Source organism: Symphalangus syndactylus, chromosome 21 (genome assembly GCF_028878055.3).
Source record: "Symphalangus syndactylus isolate Jambi chromosome 21, NHGRI_mSymSyn1-v2.1_pri, whole genome shotgun sequence".
Classification (NCBI taxonomy): Eukaryota; Metazoa; Chordata; class Mammalia; order Primates; family Hylobatidae; genus Symphalangus; species Symphalangus syndactylus.
In genome coordinates, this window is record NC_072443.2 from 55,436,365 (window position 1) to 55,457,360 (window position 20,996).

Sequence of the window (20,996 nt, forward strand, 5' to 3'; positions counted from 1 at the left end):
TGAGGGTCTCTGCTTCCATGTGTTTTGTATCTTGATGTCTTCCAAAAAGAGCATTTTCTGTTTTCACAAAAAAAAATATTGGAGACTGTGCTTAGAGGAAAGCTCCCTTGATTGGAAGCCAGCAGATCCTTGTTCAAGTCTCGTGGGCAAGAAAGACAAGTGACAGGCAGACTGTTCTGGCAGTGGAGGTGGCTTAGAGGGCTGTGTTCGGTGCATCGATGTGAATTGGGGAGGAGGGGACATCTGTGCTGCGTTGTAGAGGTGACTAGAAGTTGACTGGTCCCCTATTTGGAGGGTGGGAGACAAGTGGTCCTGGAAGGGAGCACCCTGTGTAAGGACCTGTGCAGGGTGGATGTGGCCGGGGCATGGAGAGGGAGGAGGGGAGTTGGGGGAGGTTTGGGAGGGAGCTTCGTCCTGCTAAAGAGCTTGGCTTCTGTGAGGGGGTTTTTGAACAAGCCCAAAAGGAGACTCACAAGGTCGTAGGCCCTGTCCCTGGAGATAGCAACCAAGGGCTGGGCCCCACGTGTCGGGGTTGCAGCAGATGCCGTACAGGAAGGAGATGTCAGAGCAACCGACTCTGAAACTCCGGGCTGCAGGGACCGAGGGGGTGGCCATCTGGGCCCTGCTTCCCTGAGCCAGCTAGGGGCTGGCAGCCCCGCCGCGTGCGCTCCTGGAGGACACAGCCAAGTGGTACACACGTGTACACACATGAGCAACACGCTCACGCAGTCACCTGATCCTCTGCACGGACACTCCACAGTCACACCCACATATCATCCTAACAGTACTTCCTTTGCTTAGTGAAAGCTGACAGTCCTTATGGCCCAGCGAGTCAGGGCTATTGTTAGCCCACTCCACAGACGTCACCTGCTCAGGATTCGAGACTGTGGGGGCAGAGCTGGGATTTGGACATTTGGGTATCCTGGTGTGAATACTGCCCAACACCGTAGCACACTCCCTGCCCTCATACTCGTAGCTCCTCATATGCCCATTGCACAGTCTCACACGCATACAGGTATACACACAGATTCCAGAACATTCCCGCACCCAGTTCTTCCTGTAGTCAAATGCTAGCATTGTCACTTTTGCACATGGGCACACACACAGCCACCATTTTGACACATATATGCTTGCGGGCTCACACTGGTACACACACTCTCACCCCTGATGGGATGGCTCAGGGTGCCAGCAGGCGTGTGGGTGCCTGTGTCAGGGTGGCCCCAGGGAAGGAGGCTGAGGAGGCTCCTGTAGGGGCTGAGCCTGGCCTTTGCACCACCCACCCTTGCCATGGGCGCCACTGCAGCTCCGTCTGAATTGTCCATTCCGCCGGCTGGTCAGTCAGGCGCCCTGCTCGAGGCCAGCCCAGGAAAGTTCTGGTATGAAGGGATTGTGGATGGGGCTCTTTGTTCTAGGATGTGTGGGGGCCGAGCAGGTTCTGTGCTCCTGCCCGCCCGGGTCTCACTGCACAGCCCTCCATCGGATGGAGCCACACTTGACCTCAGAGCCAATGCCCCAGTGCCTCACTCCCTGGAGGACAGAGCAGGGGTCAGAGCAGAGGCCGTAGGAGCCCCTCAGCTCTGCTGTTTCCCCCTTGCATTCAGCCACATTTCCTGAGCCCCTGCAGGTGTCGGGCACTCAGGATCCCTCGTTGAGCAGTCCTGCTGCCTTCACAGAGCATCTGTGGCAGGCAGGAGCACAGGCAGCAGGCAGAAAAAGAAATTGGTTTTTAACATAACGTGTCAAGTGGTGACAAGAGCTATGGAGAAAATAAATCCAGGTGAAGGGAATAGACAGAGATGGGAGGGTGGCCAGGGAAAGCCACTGGGCCTGGAAGCACAGGAGGGGTGAGGAGCATCCCAACAGTCTGGTGGGAACAGTGGTGCAGGGCCCTGGGGTGGAGCATGCCTGGAGGAGTGGCCAGGAGGCAGATGCTAAGTGGGGCCTGCCCCATCCTGCCATCTTGCCTTGGCATGCGTCCTGACTCCCAACCCTCACAGCAGCCTCAGACACAGACAGGGCCAGGATCAATGTTCCCCTTTCACAGATAAGGATACCTGAGACCTAGAGACCAGAAGAGCATTGGTGCCAGGTCCAGGACTAGGGCCCAGGGTCCCCGCTGCTACCAGAACTCTGTGCCCTTTTTGTGCAGTGGAGGCACCAGCTCTGATGCTGGGGGCAAGCTTCTGAGAATCCCAGCCTTCAGCTGTTCTGGAGGCCTGTGCACAGCCTAGGAATTCAGAAACAAAGGTCCCAGCCAGTAATTGCCGCCTTTCAAAGGCACAGCCGGCTTCCTCTGCCACAGGCGTGAGAGGGAAGCTAATGCCCTTCTCTGGGGGTGTGGGGGGGTGGGGGAGGAGTGGGCAGCACTTCAGGGCTGCTGGTCCTGCCTGTGCTACCTTGCCAAACAGGCTCATCACACTCGGCAGATCGCCTCTCCCCTGCCCGCCCCGTTATCAGCCCAAGTTGGGGTGTCTTGCGTCCAGCCTGGGTCCATTCTAATGACACTGGGTGTCCCCCTTTACCTCTGGCCTCGCACTCCCCAACTGTACTGTAGGAGGCTTGGACCCAGCCACTTGGAAAGCTTTCCCTCTCCAGCCATCCAGGACGGGTACCTCCAAGGCAAAGCGACTACAGACAGGGCCTCCCAACCTTGGCACTACTGACATTTTGGGCAGGACCGTTCTCTAGTGTGGGGGCTGTCCTGTGCATGGTAAGGCGTTTAGTGACATCCAAATGCCACTAGATGCTGGCACTGTCTCCCCATTTGTGACAACCAAAATTTCTCTAGACATTACCAGATGTCCCTGGGGGTGGGGGGATGACCCAGACGCCTCTGGTTGAGAACCATTGCTCTAGAAGCAGCATTTTTGCTAATGACACTGAGAAAATGCCACCTGAGGTGGGAGACTTTGTTCTTTGGCTTTGCACGGGGTGGGATCAGGCCTCTGGTTCCCAGCCTGGCCCTTGGAAGCTGAGCAGCCTTGCTAGAGGCACACAGAACCTTGTCTTTTGTGTGGCACCAGCTCCCATCCGACCACCTGGATGTCATCCCTCCTGGGCAGCAGCTCCTGGGCTCTGTGTGCACACCTCTGGGGATGGGGTCTTCTCTGTGCCTCTATTTCCTCATCTGAGGGGGAGTGGGGGAGGTAGCAAGACCTCGTCTGAATGGAGTGTGACCACTGCTTTGCAAACGATGTCGGGTTGTGCAAACGTGGGCCCCAAAGTGGCCAGAGGGGGTGAGTGTGGTGCCTCTGAGAGCCTTTCACACACTATACGGGATCCTTCCTTCCTTCCACAAATGATTATCGAGGCTCCTCCAGTGGGCTGGCCCTTAAAACAGATGTGGCCCCTGCCCTGGAGTAGTTGCTTGTAGTCAGGAGACAGTTAACAAGTAAACATACAAAAGCAGGATCCTTTCCGAGGATGGGATGTCCCGTGGAAAGAATCAGGCAGGGTAGTGGCTGAAGGGGGCTGAGCTGCTATAGCTTAGACACGAGGGGTGCTGGAGTGGGACCGACTGACGACGAGGAGCGGAGCTGCAGGAAGCGCACCCGAGAACAGACTGCATAGAACCCAAGGGCGTGCCGGATTCACGGGGGTGAGGGTGGCTACTGTATCTGGGAGCCAGAGCCTCAGACTTTCGGGTGGCTGGTGTGTGGGGAATGGGCCATGGGAGGGTTGGAGCAGACGCCGGGACCAGCCAGATCCCGGGAGATACAAGGGGAGAGGTGAGGCTGGGCCAGGGACTCCTCTCCTATTGTCTGTGACTGCCAGGTCCTCCGGCCTGTGGGGCCGCCCATTCTGCCTTGGGTCCCTCTGCCCAACAATGCGCCTGGTTGTCTGTGGCCCTGCAGCTCAGCCGCTCCCCTCCCTGGTTAGTGACAGGATTCCCCTGCCAGCAGCCAATGAGCGGCTGTCATAGCGGTTCCATTTTAGATTTTATCAATGTGTCCCTGTCGCCCAGGCAACGGCAGGCGCTGGGCGACCCTGTCAGTCTTCCTTTGCCTGCCTTTCAGAGCCCAGCTGCCCCCACCCCAAGCACCATGTGGCTACATGGTGAGTTTTCCCTCGCACAGGCCGAACAGGGATTCCACCAAACATAATTTATCTGGCAAAAGAGGCCAGTGTTTGCCTGTCATCTGGCCCCCTCCCTACCTGCTCTCCCTGGGTCTTCCTGGCCTCAGCCACTCTGGGCCAGCCAGGCGGGTGTAGGACTGCCCAGCCAGTGCCGGCCCCACCACCCGGAGCCCCAGGGCCTGGTTGGAAGAACAGACTTGCAGAGCCATCGTCAGGAGCCCTAGCATCCAGGCCCCCCAGGATGATGGGCTGGGGGCCCCCACAACTTGATACAGCCAGAGCTGCCTTGGTGTGTCCCAGGGACCCCCAGGGAAGCCCTCAGATGCACCAGCTAACAGAGACAGCAGCAGCATGAGCCGGGCCAGGCGAGCTGCGTGAATGAGTTGCTAGGCTTTTGTGCTGGCTGCTCTTTGTATTGGAGGCGTGTACTGTACAAGCCGCGCCGGGCGGGCTGGGCCATGTGAGTGGGGGCCGCCGTGGCAGGGACCAGGGCGGGCCGAAGCGGCCAGTTCTCCACCTCCCACCAGCCCCTCTCCGTGTCTCCGTGGAGACGTTACCGTGGTCCAGCTGGAGACCAAAAGGTGAAAATGCTCAAGTTCAAGGCCTTTTGCCTGGATTACTGGCAGTTCCTGTGCCTACAGCCCCTGCATGGAGCCTACAAAAGGTAAGTCGACCCTCTGGGGAGAGCCTTGGCCACTAGGGCAACGGGGCCTGGAGAGAAAGTTCGCCCCGATCCTGCCCGATTGCAGGGCTTCCTCCTCTTGGCGGAGGGTCCCCGTCACTGGCCAAGACCAGCGGCAGCATTTGTCATGGTTCACTTTGCAACTGGGCTTAACTATTCTTTCCTCTCCCTCTGGCCTGAAATTGGTAGAGTTTCTGCAGAGAAAGAGTCACCCTGGACTGCTCTGTGGCCAGGCACTGTGTTTCATTGTTCCTTGGTGCCGGGGTGAGCCCTAGGCAAGGAAGCTGCCCGGCCCGGGGTCCCCGGCCTGCTCTTTCCCGGCACACTTGCTCCGACCTCGTGGGCTGGATGACTCAAGGGTTGGCCCGCCTCCTCCCTAAGCACAAGTTTGGGGAGGCAGAGTTCGGGGGTCCCCTGGTCAGGAGATCAGGAGACCGAAGTTCAGTCCCTTTCCTGGCTGCGCGATCTTGGGCGAGTCACTTTCCCTCTTTAAGCCTGTTTCCCATCTGTAGGGATTCGGATTTGATGACATGGATTTGGGGACTGCTCCCTGAGGTGACGGGCTGCAGGCACCGCAAGCCCGAATGTTCATACCCCTGGCAGTTTCTTCCGAGCGTGTGTGTTCTGTCCAGTGCACACCTTGGTCAAGAAAGACCCGCATCCGGGCCAGCAGGAGATCATCATGGAGCCGTCGCCATGGTCACCTTGAACGGCGTGTTATTAAAGACCTGGAGGAGGGAATTGTCCCGTCTATTCTGAGGGAATTAGTTTTTCCTGATTTCACACTCTGTGAAGTCTGCGGCCATTAGCATACGAGCAATTCTGGGAAAGTGTGGGAGCTTTTCTTCTTCCTTCCAGTGGGCTTTCTCCAAAGGGGGCGGGCACGGAGGGTCTCACGGCAGCTGTAGAAAGGAAGTCCCTGCTCTTGGGAGGGTGCCAGCGAGAGTGGCCTGTCCTGCGTCTGATTAGTGCAAGCCACATCAGAGAGGAGCCCGACACCCAGTGGGCCCCGAGCGCTGTGGTGCAGCCTTTCACCCCACCCCCGCCCCCAGGCTTGTTCATGTGGCCTCAGGAGGGCACATCCGGCTGTCAGTGATTCAGTGTCTACCGCGGTGGGGCACTTTATATACTTAATTGTTCATCCTCATCCCTCCTGCAAAAGAAGCATTAAAGCCCCTGTGCACATTTGAGCAGAATAAAACCAGGGGGCAGGCAACTGCAGAAGAGTGGCCACAGGATCTGACCCCTGTCTTTCCTGTCTCAAGATGTAATCTCTCTTGAATGTCTACAGTCTCAGTCCATGCAGACGCCGGAGTCCTGGGCCAGGCAGGGACAAATGAGGGACAGACCCTGCTCCACAGGGCTCAGCTAGCCAGGCATGAGTCGTGGTCAGAGTCTTGACAGAGGAGCAGGGCTGGGTGCGGGGGCTTCATGGAGGAGGTGACAGCTGAGCCAGGCGGTGAAGTGTCTGGAGGAGTTTGCTGGGCTGAGATGGGGAGCACAGGTGTTCCAGACAGAGGGGAAACCACATAGGAAAAACCCAGAGGCTTTAAAAGGGAAGGGTGTCTTTGGGTCATGGCAAAAGACCATGGAGCTGGGAAGGGGTACCAGGCGCTGGGGCTCAGGACGGGAGCCTGGGCCTTGTCCTGCATTCGGCAGGGAGCCCATGAAGGATCTTAGCGGGCAAGTGGCAAGCTGAGAGTCATACTCTGGGGGCCACGTGATCCAAGTGTGAGACGCCTGGCTTAGGCTTTAGGAGGAACCCTTGAGAGCACCCTTTGTCCCCTCCCCTGACCTATGGAGGTTCTTACTCAGAGCCTGTGCTCTTATTCTTAAGCCCTGACTGTACCCGAAAGACAAATGAGACTAATCCTTGAGGAGCTCCCAACCTACAAAGCGAAAAGACCTATTAACAACTCATGAATGTTAAGAATGGGGTATAAATAGAGGGTGCACAAATTACCAGCAGCCTGAGGGAGGTCTTATTGGAAGGCTTCCTGTAGGAGGTGGCATCTGATCTGGGCCTAGATATGGGAGTTGGAATTTTCCAGACAGGGAAGGGCACTGTGGGTGGAAAACAAAGCATGAACAAATGTATGGGGTGGGGCCAAGCCTGGCATGGTGCATAAATGATTAGAGGTGAGGCTGAAGCCTAGGTGTGTGTCAGGGGAAGATCTAGAAAGGAAGGTGGGGCAGGGAAGCTCAGTGAGTGTCTGCTACACATGAGGCTTCATTCTAAGCACCAACTCTGTGCGCTAATGCCGCGAAGTGGAGTCATGATTCTTCCATTTTCCATGTGAAGAAACCAAGGCATAGGGAGAAGTAGCTTGTCCTAAGGCTCATGGCCAGTCTGTGGTGCCACTGGGATTTAACCAGGGGGTCCAGCTGTGGAGGCTGCATGCTGCCAGCTGAGCAGCTCGCTCTGTCCACCCTGGCAAATGACATGCTGAGGGCTGGGGGCAGTCATCCTTCCAGCAGCTGTCGGCCAGAAGTAATGATGATGCATCAGCCAGGTGGGCAAGAACTCAGACTTTGTGATCAGACCTCACTGTGGCAGGGAGCTTAGAAAAGTCACTTTTCCTCTACAGCTGTGTAACATGGGGGAAGGGGGATGCTCAGCTCACCTCTCTCGTGGCCCTCGTGTGGGGATTTCAAGGGTAAGTGCTGGGAAAGCACTGAATATACAGCACTTAGTAGGGGCTTTGCAAGCTGCTGTCCTCACCCAAACAGATCCTTTCCCAGGAAGGCTCTGCAAATGGAGCCACTTGGCTTTTTGCCTGATGCCATATTCCGTTGTTTAAAACAGCGATCCCAAACTTAAGAGTATGAAAGGGGTGTTTTGCAGACAATGCATAATTAACCACTTCCAAACACAGGGTGTGCCAGGCTCCCTCAAAGCTGTTAATTATTCTTCATTAGTGATCTTAAATTAATGTGAAATAATCCTGGAGCTCTGCCAGAGGCTGGGGCAGGGGAAGGAGCGGAGCTGCTTATTTCAACTGGCAAACGGAAAGAAATCTTCACGGGGCGCCTCTGCGTTCTGCCTTGGTTGTGGGGAGGTGCCTCTATAGACTCTTTAGCTCTGGCCCAAAGGCCAGTATGGGAGGCGGCAAGCCCTCTCCCAAGTTCCCAGAGCCCAGCCGACCTCAGGGTACTTTGGTTAATGAAATAGTTCAGGTGGGAAGAAAATGTGGAGGAGAGTGGTATACCCATCGCCCAGCTTCCAAAATAAGCTGTTAATGATGTGGTGGACCGCCCCTGTGGGCCACCCCACAAATCTGATCCCGTCCCTGCTTCCCCAGAGCTAAGCCTAAACAGTCCCTCTTGTTTGGTGTGTAGATTTCCCATGCACATTTTTTTAAATTGCTGTAGGTACATAGGAAGTGTATATATTTATGGGGTACATGAGATGTTTTGACACAGGCATGCAGTGTGAAATACACACTTCATGGAGAATTCATGGCTTAGTGAGCTTGCTTTCCAAAGTGGCCCTGGCAGTATGTAGCCTTACCAGCAGTGGGTGAGAGTCCCATGTCCCTACATTCTTTCTCCCCACATTGAGGGTATCCATCCCCTCAAGCATTTATCCTTCGAGTTACAAATAATCCAGTTACACTCTTTCAATTATTTTTAAAATATATAATTCAGTTATTATTGGCTATAGTCACCTTATTGTGCTATCAAATAGTAGGTCTTATTCACTTACTCATTCCTTCTATTTTTTGTACCCATTAACCATACCTACCTCCCCCTCTATCCCCCGACTACCCTTCCCAACCTCTGATAACTGTCCTAGTCTCTATGTCCATGAGTTTGTTTTGATTTTTAGATCCCACAAATAAGTGAGAACATGTGATACTTTGTTTTTCTATCCCTGGCTTATTTCACTTAACATCATGACCTCCAGTTCCATCCATGTTGTTGCAAGTGGCTGGGTACCATTTATGGCTGAATAGTACTTCATTATATATATATATACACACACACACACATATTTATATATCCTTATATATTTCTATATATTTTTATACATACTTATATATACTTATATATATTTATATATATACCAAGTTTTCTTTATCCATTCATCTGTTGCCATGCATATTTTTACAGCATTGCTAAAGCAAAAGATGGTTTTACATGTTTTTAAACTTTAGATCATAGTATTATAAACTGCAAGTTGCTTTTTTAAAAGTTTTACTTATGGTAAAATACACGTAGAATTAAAATCTACCATCTTAACATTGTACAATTCAGTGGCATTAAGTACATTCACGTTATTGTGCAATCATTCCCACCGTCCATCTCCAGAACTTTTTTATCCTCCCAAACTCTGTACCCATTAAACACTAACTCCCCCCTCCCTTCACCCCCAGCAGCCACCATTCTACTTTCTTTCTCCATGAATTTCACTGCTCTGGGGACCTCATATGAATGGAATCAATACAGTATTTTTTTTTGTTATTTTGTTATTTCACTCAGTAGAGTGGCCTCAAGGTTCATCCATGTTGGAGCATGAGTCAGAATGTCCTTCCTTTTAAGGCTGAATCATACTCCACTGTAAGTATGGACCACGTTTTGCTTATCCTTTCATCCAGGAATGGATGCTTGTGTTGTTCCCACCTGTTCACTATTGTGTGTAGTGCTGCTATGAACATGGGTGTGCAGATATCTCTTCAAGGTGCACCTTGTTTTTTCAGTCAACATTTTATTGGTAAGATTCATCCATGTTGCAATGTATAGATCTCATTGATTGATTTTCACTGGTGTATAGTATTTCATGGTACAACCATGCCCTGGTCTAAGGATCTGCTCTCCTGCTCTTGTGTGTTTTGGTGGTGTCCCATTTTTCCACGTTACAGACACGGATGCAGTGAGCACCCTTGCCCCTGCCTCCTTGTGCTTGGCTGCAGGCATTTATGGAGGGTTTGTACCAGGATGGCACATGAGTGTCTTCAACTTTCTTGGGCTTAGTGAACTTGCTTTCCAAAGTGGCCCTGGCAGTATGTAGCCTTACCAGCAGTGGGTGAGAGTCCCATGTCCCCACATTCTTTCTACACTCAATATTAAAAGCCAGGTGGTTTTTTTAATGTAAAGAGGAGAGAAAGAGAGATTCAGAGAGGAGAGCATGTAAATGGTATGGGGGCACACCTGTAGCTCGACGCAGCCCCAGGCATCCTGGAGTGGAGGGTGAGGTGCACATGTGCTGTTCCCTTGGTCTGTGTAGTTCCAGACCCTCCATAGTAAGAGGCTTCCAAGGGTGGTAGGAACTCTGCCCCCACGCTGACTTTGAAACCTCACCTTCAGCATGCCGTGGATGCCGTTGCTTGGTTTGGGCTGTGGGACCAGTTCTGATCACACAAGGTGCCAACTGATCTCCTGATGCGCAGGTTTCACAGAGTGCTTTTATTAGACAGAACAGAGGCCAGGGATCTCTAAAACACAGCATCAAGAAACTGACTTTGGGACAAGCTCCCCAAACTGCCAGCTCAGTAAGGGAGCTCAGTGGACAGGATTCCAAGCACACAGCCTGGGAATCTGGCCAAGCTTCCTGGGCTCATCCAAGGCTGTCGGGCACCCCACACACAGCTGATGCCCCAGGCCTCATCTATTGGCCAGGGAAGTTCAGTCCAGGGAGGAGTGGCTTTACAGGGAGCACCCTGGGTGGCTTTGTGGCTTGAGGGGACAGTGCAGTTGTGAAGTCAGGTGAAGTGGGAATGCAGTCTGACTCGCTCCTTTCCTAATTTACTTTTTTAAAAAAATTATTTTTATTTATTATAATTACTTTCTTTAAGTGTTTGTATGTGCTAAGTGGCTTTACATGTGGTATCTCTGTTAATCCTCACAACAGCCTTGTGAAATGGATACTATTATTTTTTCCATATTTCAGACAAGGAAAAACTGAAGGCAGAGAGGTTAAATGACCAGCCTAAGGTCACAGAAATGGAGTGTAGTTTATCAACCCAGGTGACCAACTCCACTGAGCTACACTATCTCGTGTCTCCTCCACACTAATGAATACTTTCTGACTGCATGTAACTGTCATGGTTGTTATGACGATGTAACACATCACCCCAAAACTTAGTGGTTTAAAATCCCATAGAACTGCAACTTGGGCACAGCCTGCTCTACTCAATGTCAGCTGGGCTTTGAAGACTGGGTGCTGGATTCCTAGGAAGGCTCACCTGCCCATGCACCCACCCAGCCTCTCACTCCCTTCCTCACCTTGCAAATGCTTCTGGCTGACAGCTGAGACCTTAGCCAGGGCTGGCAGCCAAAACACCTGCACAGGACTCTCCATGTGGCCTGGGCGTCCTCAAAACATGGCGGCTGGGTCCCAAGGGCAAGCAATCCAAGGGAAAGAGAGCCAAGTAGAAACGGCCACCTTTTATGACCAGGCCTCAGAAGACACACAGCATCACTTCTGTGGCATGATCTTCACCAGGACAGTCAAAAAAGTACTGCCTAAGCCCATGGTGAAGGACTTCAACTCTACCCCTGCTCAGGAGTGGCAAGGTCCTGGCAGAGCGTTTGGAACAGGAGATGAGGTTGTGGCCGTGTTTGGAAATAGAATCTACCACAATAGCAAATCACTTCTCCACTCTAACCCTCAGCATTCTGGGGTTGGGAAGAGGACCTAACAGGTGTGGGGACACTTGGGACCCAGTGGCATTCAATCAGTGGTGGGTTTTCTTTTTCTTAATGGAGTAAGTTGAAATGAAGTATGGTGATTATTCAAGAGAGGGGGCAATCATTTCAGCTGGGGGAGCAGGAGAGGATTCTTAGAGTTTTAGAGCTGAGATGGGCCTTGAGGGATGAGGAGGACTTCTCAAGTCCGTGTAGGGAAGACAGTGTCCTTGGCAGAAGAGTCCTGAGAAGGATGTGCAGATGGTGCCTCGTGTCTGATGGAGTCTTTGGTGGAGGGCAACAGAAATAGCCACAGGCCAACTACAGCAAAAAGGGAGTTTACTGAGCCACTCTTGGGAGTTCAGGGGACCAGCAGGAAGCTGGATGTGGATTAGGAGCTGGAGCGCCTACTCTGTACCCCCAAGGGCAGGCTCACAGCTGTGAAAAAGACTTCCCAGGAGCCCATGGCCCTGTGCCGCCACTCAAGCTGTCAAGTCTCAGGAGAGTTTCACTGGCCGAGTTCAGGTCCTGTCCTGTCCCTTGGCAGTGCTGGGATGTCAGTGGAGGAGGAGAAAGCAGGATGGAGCCTCCAGGGACCACTGGGCTTCCATGGGGCACAGGCTTCTGAATTCCCACCCCACCAGCACTGTGCCCTGTCGGGGAGAGGCCAATCCCTGGGAGCATGGGAATACTGTTAGGGGAGCCTGTATGCTGGACAGGACCTGCCTGTGGGCCTGTATTCCCTGTGATGGCGAGCATTAGCTCAGGCACTTCCGCCAGGCTGGTGAGATCCAGGAGCAGAGGCAGGTGAGAAATACCCCAGAGGGTCAGGTTGACCAAACTGGCAGGGCCTTGAGAAACTTCTCCTCAGCAGAATAGGTGCAGTGAAGGAATGAGAATCAAGCATCCAGAGCCGAATCCGGCTGGTTTAGAGAGAGCAGCTGATCTCCTAGTGCGAGTCACGGGCTGCCTGGCCTCAGTCAGCAGATCCTCACTGAGCCCATCCAGAGAGCATTTAAAGCAAGCGTTGCAGGTGCCAACAGGCTCCACACTGGCTCAGTCTTTCACTACGCCCTCTCCTCCTCCCTGACTGCCTTCTGTGTTAGCAAGATCCCACTGGTGGCAAGAGGTGGGAAACGGGTGTTAGGTTCATGGAGATTTGATTCGGGGAAACGTTCTTGCTGGGTCAAGACCTTACGAGCTTCTCACCACAAACACTTCTTGCTCTCGGTAACTGCTGGGTTTAGCACGTGAGATGAGTCCATCCCAAGCAACTGTTTGCACCTCAGCGGTTTCTTGGCAGCCACCTGCCAAGGTTGGACAGGTCCTTCCTTCTGGGGGGGAGGATCGTGCCAACCTGAGGAGCTCCACTTGCCCAGTTAACTCTGGGGGGAGACGCCTGGGCCTGAGTGGTTGCAAGCTGAGCCCTTCGCCTGGCAGGGCCTGTCACAGGCTGAAAAGTGTCTCCCTGAATTCATATGCTGACGTCATAACCCCAGTACCTCCAAATGGGGCCTTATTTGGAAATAAGGTCTTTAAAGAGGAGTGAAGGTGAAATGTGGGGATTAGGGTAGGCCCTAATACAATCTGACTGGTGCCCTTATAAGAAAAGGAAATTGGGCCGCCTACAGCGGGAACACCGTGTTCATCTCATGTGTCAACTTGCCTAGGCCATAAGGTGACCGGATGTCTGGTCACACATTACTCTGGGTGTGTCTGTGGGGTGTTTCTGGATGAAATGAACATTTGGATTGGGCTGAGTGAAGCTGACTGCCCTCCCCAGCCTGGGTGGTCCTCTTCCAATCAGTTAAAGGCCTGAATTGAACAGAAGCTCAGTAATCAGTAAGAGGGTCTCCTGCCTGGTGCCCACAGGCTGGGATGTCGGTATTTTCGTGCCTTCAGACTCAGACTGAAACATGGACTCTTCTTGGGTCTCAAGCCTGCTGGCATTTAGACTGAAACTAAGTCATCAGCTCTCCTGGGTCTCTTGCTGACTATAGATCTTGAGACTTGTCAGTCTTTGTAATCATATGAGCCAATTCCTTATTTTAAAAAATATATGTATATACATACATATACATATATATGCATCTCCTATTGGCTCTGTTTCTCTGGAGACCCCTGACTAATACACCGTGTGAAGACACAGGGAGAACACAGCCACATACAAGCCAAGAAGAGAGGCCTCAGGAGAAACCCGCCTTGCTCTGACTTCCAGCCTCCAGAATGGTGAGGAAACTCGTGTCTGTTGTTTAAGCCCCGTGGTCTGTGGTGTTTTGTTACGGAAGCCTCTGCAAATCAATACAGGGCCTCTCTGTCTTCATCTGTGAAGTGGGTACAAGGACTTGTCCTCGGGCTCGTCGGGAGACGCTGTCTGGGCGCGTGTTCTGTGCCCTCAGAAGAGCTCCTGTGTCTGGTGTTTGGTGGTCAGGGCTGGGATTAGGGTGAGACAAGTGAGGTGTTCACCTCGAGCACAGAATTTAAGGGGTGCCAAAAAACTCAATAATTCAGTAAACAAAATATTGAATTTTAAAATAAACACAGGCTGTTGTTTGTCTTGCAACACCACATGAGTTTTGTAAAGCGAGAGGTCATTTCCAAAGGCACTGCGGTTTCCAGGCCCGGAGGCCCTCCTGTGCCCTGCAGAGCTGGTTTATGAGGGTTGACAGGGACATGTGAACAGATGGACCAATGTGGGGATTTATATATAATGTTTTAAAAATATTTTTAAAGCTTTATTAGTTTTTTCTACTTTATTCAAAATATGGGGGGCTATTTTGGTGTTTTAGTGGTGCACATTTGTCCTTCCGTGTCAGGTTCCAACCTGGCTCTGTGCAGCGCAGTTGCTGGCCCTGGGCTGGCCCATCCGCATCCTGCAGGCTCGGCCTGCGGAAGTCACGGCAGCACAGCCTCCCCCGTGCCACCCTGTGCTGTCCACTTTCACAGGGCCAGCCGGGGTGTTCTCCTTGGAAGGCCTTCCTGGGAACATTGCCTTCGAATGTGCATGTGAGAGGCTTAAGAATCAGGGGCTGTTTCTCCATAGAGGACCGCATGAGGTCAGCTGGCAGCTCTGGATGAGCTGTGAGGATTGGAGAGTAGTACCGAGTCAGTGTCAGTGCCCTCATTTTGAGAACCGAACCGTGATTATGCCAGAGAACGTTCTTGTCCTTAGGAAAGACACTTTGAAGGAATAGGGGGCTTGAGGTGGGCACCTTACTCTCAAACAATTACAGGGGGAAAATGTGTATGCAAGCACAGGTGTGTGTGCGTAGAGAAAGGAGAATAGGAGGAAGCAAATGGGATACAGTGGTAACAAGTGGGGAACCTGGGTGAAGGCTATACAGGAGTTCTTTGTACTCTTCCCACAACTCTTCTGTGAGTCCGCAATTAATTCGGTATGTAAAGTTTTAAAAACAGAGCCAGAGGTTGCTGAGGGCTGGCTGCAGGTGCTCATGAAGTTCTCTACCCTAGACCTCCTCCACCGCCTTCTTAGTCCTTCAGGTGTCAGCCCCGGTGTCTCCTCCTTACAGAGGCCCTCCCTATCACCTTGTCTAGCGTAGCACCGCCCTCCCCTCACCTTTCATGTCACTCAGTTTTGTTTTCTTTGTCGCCCTCACCATCCTGGGAAATTATCTCATTCATTTGCTCAGCGTTTTTGTCCTGCATCCCCTGTCTGCAAATGTCAGCTCCATGAGACTGTCTGTCTTGGTCACTCCTGCCCCTCTGCCCCCTGTGCCTGGCACACAGTGGGTTCTCAAGCAATATCTGTGAACAAGGGAAAGGTTAGATGATCACAGTTCTAAAGGTCAGAAAACCTGGAGTCTTGTCCTTTCTGATTATCCCCCATGGACTTGCCAGGAGACCTGGGGCAGTGTCCCACCCCGCTGTGGACCTCGGTTTCCTCATCTGTACCCAGCCCTGTAGCTTTTGAATTCCATGTTGCAGAAAGCCCCAAGGTTCTGCAGAGGCCGAGTCCCCCAGCTGAGCCCCTCCCTGCTATAGGCAGGGGCAGGCAGGGGCTCTTGTCTACCAGCTGGGGTGGACCTCTCCCTGCCCCCAGGCTTGTCACCACCATTCGCTGATAGAGGAGAAGCATGTGGCAGAGAAAATGTGCTGCGTGGCCCTTACCTGTAGGCCAGTGGTCCCAGAAAGGTGGGTCCAGGTAAAAGTGAGTTCACTTCTCTCCCTGGGCTTCTTTGTAACAAAAACGGGGCAGGTTTTAAGCCCAGCATCTTTGGCAGGAAACAATATCTGTGTGAAACTCAATAACATTGTCTTGTTTTCATGGTAACCTTCTACTTACAGCAGATGATCCTAGTTTTCCATTTAAAGTAGTGATATAAAGTTTCCTTTTAAAATAAATGTATTCAGGGGTGAAATTCAACCAATGTATTATTTTGTGCATTGCTTTTAGCTTCTTATTGTTGAAAGTGTGAAACATGCATGGAAGTGGAGATAGCTGCTTGGTGAAGGTGAACCTCGGAGTTGTAAGGCGAATCCCACGCCTGCATGGCACAGCTTTGCGCCTCATGCTTGAGTTTCTTCCACCCACTCCATGCTGTTTTCATGTTCAGCTCTCCCAAAGGGTCTCCAAAAATGTCTTTTTACAGCTGGTTTGTTCAAATCAGGGCCCTAACAAGACCCACACAGTGCACGTGTCTCGTAAGTATCCTTTACCTAGAGGCTCCCCTTCCTTTTTCACCCTTGAAGTATTTGTTGAAGGAACAGGGCCGTTTGCCTGTGGTGTGTCCCACATTCAGGATTAGGCTGATTGCCTCCCTCATGATGTTATTTAAGCTGTTCCTCTGTCACCTGTAGTTCTTGTTAACTGGGGGTTAGATCAGGAAGCTTGATTAGACTCAGGTCCAATTTTTTAAGCCAGTTGATTTTAAAAGAAAATATTTAATAAATACTAGAATGGTCCATAAAGAGAGTGCACCATAAAGGTGGGGCGAGGCTGGGGGCGTGGCTCATGCCTATAATCCAGGTACTTTGGGAGGCCAAGGCAGGAGGATCACTTGAGACCAGGAGGAGTTCGAGACCAGCCTGGCGGATATGGCAAAACTCCATCTCTATTACAAATACAAAAATAGCTACGCGTGGTGGTGCATGCTCATAATCCCAGCTACTCAGGAGGCTGAGGCATGAGAATCGCTTGAACCTGGCAGGAGGAGGTTGCAGTGAGCAGAGATTGCACCACTGCACTCCAACTTGGGTGACAGAGTTAGACTGTTTAAAAAAAAGGTTTTAGACAGAGCATGATGGCTCATGCCTGTAATCCTAACACTTTCGGAGGCTGAGATGGGAAGATTACTTGAGGCCAGGAGTTCAAGACCAGTCTGGTTAACATAGTGAGACCTCATCTCAAAATAAATAAATAAATAAAGATGGGACGAGGGTGGAGTTGGGAATGGTCTGGGAATGGAGGAAAGCAATGGAGCAGGTTCAGGCAGCAGACTTACCTCTACAGGTCTGGGTATTGGGAAACAGCCCGGAGGCAGCAGATGACAAGGAAAGGAGGCCCCTGCCCCTGTCCAGTGAGGAGGTGAGGGCCCAGCCTGGGGTGCTGCAGTCCTTACCAGTCCTCACCAGTCCTCTTTGAAGGGGATTTGTGTGGACATATGCACGCATGCACGCACACATACATCTCACACACCGCATGTGCGCACACACGCACGCGCACACACAAGGGGAGGGTTCCCGTTTGGCCCCCCTTGACCTGCACGGCAAGACCCAGGGAGTCAGGATACAGGGGCTAAAGAATTGAGGCCTCTCAGCACAACAGAATGGGGATTGAAGGGAGCAGCTTTCTTCTTTGTCTAAGGAAGGGGCTAGTGAATAGGCACAGCCTGCAACAAAAGGGATTTAGGTTAGACATTCAGAAGGACTTCCAAGCCAGCTGGGGAGAGCCGTGTTATGTAGCAGTTATGAAGCATGTCTCAGAGCAAAGCTGCTTCGGTTGAATTCCCCGCCCTGCCATGTTCTATCTGTGTAGCCCTGGGTGTGTCTGTGGACCTCTCTCTGCCTTCCTTTCTTTATCCTATAGATGAGATAGTAACAGCACCTACCTCATGGAATGAGCCTAAGCATTAAATGAATTAGTCACACATAGAGCAGTGGCTATAAGAACCATTCAGTAGCCCTTAGGTATCACCATTCTTGTTGTGTTGATGGAGAGCTGTGTCACCCTGGAAGTTTTAAAGACGGCCATAACCAGAAACTTTCAAGGCTAAAGGCTTAGAAGGGCAGTTGCTATATATTCGTGATCTTCTATATAGCTTTACACAGTGCAGTCACACAGCGTTAGTTCCTTCCATTTGTTTCATGTTCACAACCCCTGGAGATAGATCCTATTTTTCTCCCCATGTTGTGGATGAAGAAACTGAGGTAGGCCAGAAGGTGTGAGGAACGGCTTGTGAGGATCCCTTGGCCAGTGCAGGTCTCAGAATCAGGACTTCTGATCCGGAGTCCCAGATCTGTGGCATCCTTGTTGTGTGACCTCAGGGCAAATCACCTCCACCTCTGAGACTCCATTCTCCATCTCCAACACTGAAGAATGAGGCCGGAGCCTCCGGTGCCTATGTTGTCTGATTTCCTTGCGTAGAAGATCTGAGCACAAACCCTGATGGTCAAACCCAGTACCATCTGCCCTCCCCATGGCTGAAAGGAAACATGTCAGGACCCTCAGAAGGGACAACCCATGGGGACTGGCTGTCACTTTGACTGCTAATGTGAGTCCTGCCATCTGGGGTGTCATCTGTCCCACAGCCATGCCAACTGCAGAGGTACCCAGTTCTAGGGTCTGGCTCTGCCCTGACCCCAGTTGGGGTCACCTTAGCAAGTTATTGGAAAAACATCCCCCAAACAGCCTCTACCCAGATGCTCAAGAGCTGCTCAGGATCCTGTTTCTACCTTCCCATGGCATAACTCGATAAGATTGTGCAATTGTCTTTATACTTCCTGCCGGCCTAGCCTGGCGCAGCCTCGGGGGACAGCTGACAAACAGAGGCCAGACGGTGAGCAGGCCTTGGCCCCAGATCCCATCCTGGCAGGTCATGTCCCTTATCTGGGACTCAGTTTTATTTGCAAAATAAGGGTAGAGGGATCAAGTGAGCTAGTTGTTCATCATTCATTCGGCAGGTGTTCATTCATTAACTCCCCCTCTGGGCAAACCCTATGCTTGAGGTGTGAGAAATGGATAAGCAAACCCCCATTTGCCCTCCTGTCACTTCCAGTCTGGGATTATCAGCCCTGCGGGGCTTTGAGGGGCCACAAGCATCTCTGGAGCTGAAGCAATCATGGGCACCTTCCTGGGGGAGGAGGCAGCTAAGTGGACCTTGAAAGACGAGAAGGAGCAGAGGATACAAGAGGTATCCTGTGGGCTAGACACTCACAGATGTATTTTATTTGGCTTGCATAGGATTAGCCTACATATCATTGTAAATTTGAATTTATTGCAAACATATAAAAATCAAGAGCTTTTATGTAAAAACCTGGATTTCTGATATCTGAAAAATCAGAGCCCTTATTCCTGCAGAGCCGAGCCACAGTTGTTCTGTTTAACCAGTCCGAGTCCTCCCGTTCTGCCTTGCCTCATCATCCCTCCGAACCTGCTCCCACCGGCCATCCCTGTGTCCCTGTCACCGTGGATGGAACCTCCATTTTTCTAGTTGCTCAGGCCAGCAACCCAGGCATCATCTTCCACTCCTCTTTTCTCTCTCACCCCCTCATCTTATTGATCAGACATTTCTACGAGTTCCACTTTGAGAATGCCTCTAGAATCCAACCTTTTGTCCCCACCTTCCTGTCCACCACCCTAGTCCAAGCAACAGTTCCTCCCTGGCCCCTGCCTGGGCCATCGCCCCCTTGTGGTCTCTTTTCTGCACAGCAGGTAAAGTGAGGCCCTGCAGGCCAAGTCTGGCAACTTGGACGCCGGCCCTTTGTGCTCCCTAAGATGGACTTGCGGAAGCTCTTCTCTGCCTTCTTTCCCAGCTCCTGCCCTGAAGTGACTGCCCAGCCCCTGCCTACACACTGGGATATTAGTGGCCATCCTAGGCCCGAGACAAGATGGTAGAACTCGGGATGCCAGCTGCCCGGGAGGCTGGGAGCCCACCAGTGTCCTCCAAGACCCAACGCTGTTAGCACCCTGGACTTTCATTTTTCCATTTGGAAAATAAGGGCACCCCAGCACCCATCCTCAAAAGGCCAATGCTTCTTGACAAGGGGGATTCAAGGTTTTGAAGTTTAGCCAACTTGGTGTATGTGCCTTCCTGCGCCTTGCATGGCTCTGGGCACCATTGGAAGACTGCAGATATAAATGACAAGTGATTTATTTTGTTTTCAGCCTCCAGAGCTTCAGCTTTAGAGTCAGATAGTCAGAGTTGGTTTTATACATCATCCTGAGTACCTAACCTCAGCATCTGAACCTCAGTTTATTAATTTGTTAAAAAAAAAAAAAAAAAAAGCTGGGGAGATAATAATAACTGCTACTTCATAGGGTGATTGTGCAAAGAACTAAGCTACATAGATCTCCCCACCTGCTCATGTGAGCTCTCAGAATTGTGAGGGAGGGATGCAGAGACAGGTCATCCAAGTGCAGGGAAGAAATGGCTGCAGTCTAGGCTCAGGGAACGGAGAGGATGCGGGGCAAAAAAGAATGGACTTCTGGAGAAGGGAAGTGTATCATCCAGAGAAATGATCTAGTTTATACGCCTTCTTCATGGCACAGCCCACTGTGGGAAATCGTTTTCATTTGCTCTCTTGGTACAGAAGGAAGGCCAGCCCCACCAGCCTCCACAGTTTTGTTCACCAAATCCTCAAGTGATATCTGGCACAGAGTAAGCCAATCAATGAATGTTGACTGGGTGAAGGAACAAGCCAATGGAAAATTGGCTTCCTAGAGGAGGTATCCTTTGAGTTTGAGCCTTAAGCATTGGGTCCTGGTAGGAAACATGGGTCACTACACAAGCTCCCTTGCAGTGTGGCCTGTGATGGGGCTGTTTGTAGGGTGGGATGGGGTTGAGGGAACTGGGCATCTGGTCTGGCAGAAGGGGGGAGCCCTAACCAGCCCTGGGCCAGAGGGTTGGTGGAGAGAACAGTTTCATGAACCAGAAAGAGAAAGACATCAGGACTGTGGCTGCCGAAGGGCACAGGAAGCGAGGACAGAGCTGAGGCAATGAGTACCCTGACCTACCATTCTCTCCTCCACCTCCTGACCTTCTGCCAGGGCCGCTGCTGGCCACCCCATCAGGAACCAGGAGGCAATGGAAGCCTGGGAGCTGCAGTCTCGGGCCCAGAGCAGACTGGGGCATGTGGAGAATAACTGGGCAATGTGTGCAGAATTCCTGGCCCAGGGTGGACAGGCCTGGAGATCTGGGAGGGCTCAGGGGTGTTGTGTTGCAGTGGGGGCCACTTGGGGGTGTCAGGAAGCTCAATGCAGAGAGAAGATGGCAAAGGGCCTTGCCCATCCCACCCTGGTCTCCTGTGGGTGACGGTCAGCACCGGGAGAGTGGGTGGAATAGGAGAGGCTGCATGGGCCCCCGGTGAGCAAGGAGGGGTCTCATACTGTCACCTACAGTTCTCCAGGCGGGAGTTGAGTATAGTGTTCCCA

At 51.9% G+C, this 20,996-nt stretch overlaps 1 protein-coding gene across 5 annotated transcripts in view; it reads left to right on the plus strand.

Moving 5' to 3' along the window:
* Positions 1-20,996, plus strand: part of IQSEC1 (IQ motif and Sec7 domain ArfGEF 1) — a 401,591-nt gene that overhangs the window by 252,685 nt on the left and 127,910 nt on the right. The gene's annotated exons all lie outside the window — the stretch shown is intronic.